The sequence below is a fragment of the Rattus norvegicus genome, chromosome 8 (genome assembly GCF_021556685.1).
Source record: "Rattus norvegicus strain SHRSP/BbbUtx chromosome 8, alternate assembly SHRSP_T2T, whole genome shotgun sequence".
NCBI classification, from domain to species: Eukaryota; Metazoa; Chordata; class Mammalia; order Rodentia; family Muridae; genus Rattus; species Rattus norvegicus.
In genome coordinates this window covers 51,963,215-51,968,582 of record NC_141541.1, presented here as the reverse complement: position 1 = coordinate 51,968,582, position 5,368 = coordinate 51,963,215, and the positions used below count along the sequence as shown (strand labels likewise).

General features: G+C 42.1%; 1 non-coding gene across 1 annotated transcript; it reads left to right on the top strand.

Annotated features, from left to right (window-relative positions):
* Nucleotides 1-4,864: 4,864 nt before the first annotated feature.
* Nucleotides 4,865-4,968, top strand: LOC120094415 (U6 spliceosomal RNA). Its single transcript, XR_015628362.1, has one exon. It is a non-coding gene; the product is annotated as a U6 spliceosomal RNA (small nuclear RNA).
* Nucleotides 4,969-5,368: the final 400 nt, after the last annotated feature.

Below are 5,368 nucleotides of genomic sequence, written 5' to 3'. Positions count from 1 at the left end.
CATGCCTGAAGATGTTTTTGGAGGGTCCAGCCCACTGTGGGCGGTGCCATTTCTGGGGAAGCAGTTCTAGGCTGCATAAGAAAGCAGGCTGAGCAAGCCATGGAGAGCAGGTCGGTAAGCAGTGTTTCTCTAAGATCTGCCTCACTTCCTGTCTCTGGGTTCTTTCTTTGAGTTCTTGCCTGACTCTCCTCCATGATGGACTGCGGCCTGGGGGTTTTGAGATGAAACGCTCTCCTCCAAACTGTTTTTGCTCAGAATTTTATCACAGCAACAGATAATTAGTAACAGATTATTAGAATAAACTCTTCCTGACATGCCAACTCTCTAACACTCAGGATATTTTATAGGTTTTTAAAAGTGAGTTACTAAATGTCAAGAAAAGGCCAAAACAACAAAACATACACAATTCCTGTATCACAGTTCATTTCTGGGAAGAGACACCATGACCAAGGCAACTCTTATAAAGGAAAACATTTAATTGGGGCTGTCTTACAGTTTCAGAGACTTAGTCTATTATTTTCATGGCAGGAAGCGTGACAGTGTATTGGTGGTGCATGCATGCACGTGTGTGCATGTGTGTGTGTGTCTCACTTGTGTATATGTGTGGTGTGTGTGTGGTGGTGGTGGTGGTGATGTTGTACATCTTGATCGTCAGGCAGCAGGGACTGTGTGCCACACTGGGCATAGCTTGATCAAAACCTGCCCCCCAGTGACACACTTCCTCCAACAAGGCCACACCCACTCCAACAAAGCCACACCTCCTAATAGTGCCACTCCCTATGGGCCAAACTTTCAAATCCATGAGTCCATGGGGGGCATTCCTATTCAAACCACCCATTTTGGGCTGGGTGTGAAGCTCAGTGGTAGGGCACACATTTAGCATGTGTGAGAGGTGCTTTCTGTTCCTAATTGGTATCTAACACCAATATTTCCAAAAATAGAAGAGAGAGAACACTATTCGAGCCACTTCATGAATTTGATATGCTTTACACGTTATAGCAAATATTCTGAAGGAGAAGGAGAAAGAGAAGGAAGAGGGGAAGAGGTTATAATACGAAAGGAGAATTTATGCTACTTTTATTTATAAATACAAGCATAAACCACTCCAGGAAATCAGTTGAATGTGATACTATATGAAGAACAATACATAGTTTTCCAAGTAATATAATGGCGAGTAACATTAAAATTTTAACTACTGCTGTGCATAGTATAATTGGACCTATATTCCAGAGTGAAAAGGTCAGACTCATAATACTAAGTACTAGATGATTCTGTTCCTGAGACTGTTAGCAAGGGCGGCAGGAGCCAAGAGTTCAGAATTGCTACCTTGGGAGTAAGGGCACTGGTGATGCTTACTCACCAGTAGAGGATTAGGAAAGCTTACTGTGGTGGTGGAGAATCCATGACCTTGGTCAGAATAGCACTTAGCATGTGTCTAGATGTAAAACTTCGCTAGTCTGTGAACTTAAGATTTATGTACCTTAGTGCAGGCTGCCATATGAGAATGAAAAAAATATTCTAAGTGAGAAGGGGTCATGTGAGGCAGGCGAGGGTTCCCGATCATAGGGTGTATTGTTATAATTAATCCCTTTAAAGTAGAATTGGCAGGCCAGGCATGGTGTCCTATGCTTGTAACCCTAGCCCCTGGAAGGTAGAGGCAGGGGGATCAGGAGTTTGACAGCCTTCTCCTCTCCATAGCAAGTTCAAGGCCAGTCTTGTGCACCGGAGACCCTGTCTCAATAAAACAACAAAATAAACAAAAGGTAGATATTAGCAAAGTTTTTCTTGTCAAAGAGCAGATAGGAAAGCTTTTCAGATCGGTGGGCTGTGGTATAAACAAACACATTCAATATGAATGAATGCACGGGGCTCTTTCTAGTTAAACAACTTAAAAAACAAATCCGATTTAGCCTATAGCCTATGTTTTGACAAAAACAAAAACAAAAAGAAAAGAATCAAAACCGGAGAGCCCTTTAAATGATTGTACGGGCATGCACGTGCGCGCGCGCGCGCACACACACACACACACACACACACACACACACACACACACACACACATATATATATATATAGAGAGAGAGAGTTCTAAGAAAGTTCAACACAAATAAATGATTTTTTTTTTAGATCCAGGTTTTGAGGGGTGGCTATTTATGTGTTAGGGAGAATGAGTGGGTTCAATTCCCAACACCCACATGGCGGCTCAAAACTGTCTTAACTCTAGTTTCAGGTGATCTGATGCCCTCTTCTAAAGCACCAGGCACTTGCATGGTATACCAATATACATTGAGGCAAAACACTCACACTCAAAAACAAACAAACAAATAAACCCCCCAAAAAAACCCCAAACAAAAAAAGCTAAAAACCCCAAATAAATAAAATTGTAAAATACATGTACTTAGAGTGAGAACTCAAAATAGCTATATTTTTTAATTGCAAAATCTAATGAACATGAAAAGTGTTTGGGGGGGCTGGAGGTGTGTCTCATTAGCTAAGAGCATTTATTTTTGCAGAAGACTCCACTTTCAAGGGTTCTGATGCCCCCTTCTGGTCTCCACAGACACTGCATGCAAGTCGTGCACATAAAGGCTGACAGGCACTCACACCTGCACATAAATACATATAAACAAACAACAGTGCTTTTTTTCTTACTAATTTTAGATATTTAAATACTTATTTATTTATTTATTTATTTATTTATTTATTTATTTATTGGTTCTTTTTTTCGGAGCTGGAACCCAGGGCCTTGCGCTTCCTAGGTAAGTGCTCTACCACTGAGCTAAATCCCCAGCCCCAAGACTTATTTATTTTATGTGTTTTGTTTGCATGTGTCCACACGTAGGTATAGGAAATCTAAACCAGATTCTCTGCAAAAACAAGTACTCTTAACTGCTGAATCATCCCTTCAGCCTCTTACTAATCAGCCCTTGATTTATTTCTGTCTTTGTACCTCTGCATCTACATCTTTAGTTCAAAGGAAGCTTGGGAGAAATCCTGTAATTCTCAGAGGGCATTCATACACCAGGACACTAGGCAATGACCTTATCTATTCAGAGTTAAGCCATACACCCATGACTCCGGCTAGACATGTCTCCAGCTCAAATTCCCATCTCCTGGAGCCTAGTACCTGTGGGCTCTCGGTGCTAGTCAACATTGAGGCTGGTGGGATGGAAAGAGAGCAGTCTTCAGTGGTTATGGTGAGGACACCCTGCCTTTCAACTTTTCAATTACCTCCGCTTACTCTGGGCCCTACCAGGGTTCTGAATCAGAGCAAAACCAACTTCTCATAGTAAGAAAGAAAACCACAAGGGTCCAAGGGATTATTAGCTAACAAAGAAGGCCCAAGACCACAGAAGAAAACAAAATCCAGGAAAGGCCATTAACCCGAGGCCCCAAGTAAAAAGAAACACTGTATCTATCTTTGAGATGATTTCATCTTGTAAAGATACCTATTAACCCGAAATTAATTTCTACATTCAATTAAACTCCAGCAGGAATTTTAGGGAATTAAATTGATTATAAGCTCTACATAGGAGAATGGAGAACTGCAAACAACTAATTCCAATTTCAACAGAACAAAGAAACAACACTTATGCCGTGCATCTTCAAGATGGTTACAAAGTCAAAATAATAAACACGGGGCATTATTGTCAAAGGACTAGACAGACTAGCTGGAGAAACAGAGTAGGAGACCAGAAGCAGATGTAGACACACACAGATAAACACATCTAATAAACAGAAAGAAGGCTGAGTAAACGAGACGGTGAAGGAACTCGGCAGACGACGGGGGACGCATTCAGAGTAGCCAGAAGGCTAAGTTCCAGAGGGAAACGTCTCAGAGAAAACGGCCCACTTCTTTGGGAAGAAGTTAAATTGGGTTCATGCTTTATTTTTTTTTTAAAACTCCAAATGAATAAAGACTTAAATGTGAAATGCAAAATTATAAATCAAATAGAGGAAAATGAATTGGAAAGAACTCTGAACCTCAGAGAGAGAGAGAGAGAGTGTGTGTTCCTTTGAAAAGATTTGAAAAAAAAAATACATGGAGTGTAAGGCACAAAATAAATGGATTTGATCATGCCAACATTATAGATTGCTGTTAAAGGACGCAAACCATAAACCCCAAAACCAAGAAACGACCACACAGAACCCAACTAGTGGAGGTCACAGTGGTATGGCCTTTAACTCCAGCACTTTGGAGGCAGAGAGGCAGGTAAATGTCTGTGAGTTCAAGGCCAACCTGGACTACAGAGTGACTTCCAGTTATATATTGAGTTATATAGTGAGTCTCAAAAACAAACAAACAAAAACCCCACACTGTACCCACAGTTAACAAGGGGTGGTGGATGGAGTGGAGTGGGGATGGTTTTTCAAACTTTAAGGCTGTCAAAGATTAATATCCAGCATTTATTTTTAAGACCTGTAAGTCAAAAATTCACACACACACACACACACACACACACACACACACACACACACACACAACACCAGTGAGGGCAGGCCATTCACAGAAGCAGACATATGAACAAATGATAACTATACCATTATTGCTCGATTTCTTTAACACAATTAAAGAAAGAAGGTGGAGTTTAAAAACCCCTTGGATTGTCAAAAATTAGAAAAGTGAAGTCCTCTTAGGTGATAACGAGGACCTGAGCCAGCTTATGTCCTCCTCCAGGAATGGGAAGGTAAAAATGGCGATCGAGGTTAAGATGTGGCTCATGGGGCAGAATACCTAGCAGGCAACAAGCCTTGGGTTTGACACCAACCCTTAGAGGAAGTTCAAGGTCGTTATCAGCTGCTGATGGAGTTTGAGACTGACATGAGCTTCCCGAGATCTGGCCCTGAGAACAGGAAACAAGTCCTGGCTTCTGCAGCCTATGTGACAAAAACCAGAACAATCCAGAGAACATTAGCCGGGTCCCTGTGCACGGATGACACACAGATCTATAAAACGTCCTGTATTTTTAAACAAAGCACAGCTCGAGCGCGTGATGGAATACCGGGCTGCAAACAAAAGCTGCGAGCAATTACTACATCTTCCTCCCGAAATAGGGAAGTTGCCTCACGCAACCCAGAGGCGGGAAATGTCAGAGACGGAGTGGCACAGAAACCATTTACATACATTTCCAAGAAGCAGGGGACACCATGCTTCTGCACATTGCCCATGTGTCTGAATAGGCAAACTCCATGCGATGGGATAGAAGGATAGCCCTGTCCTCTGGGGTGACACAGGGCACACATTAGATGTAGCTACGTTAGAGTGGCATAGGCTGGTTGCTTGTTGTCTAGAATCGCCCCCACCCCGTGTGGATTTCTGCTTCTAACTGTGCCTTAGGCTTGGGGTGGGGTAAAAATCCTGCTTCTCT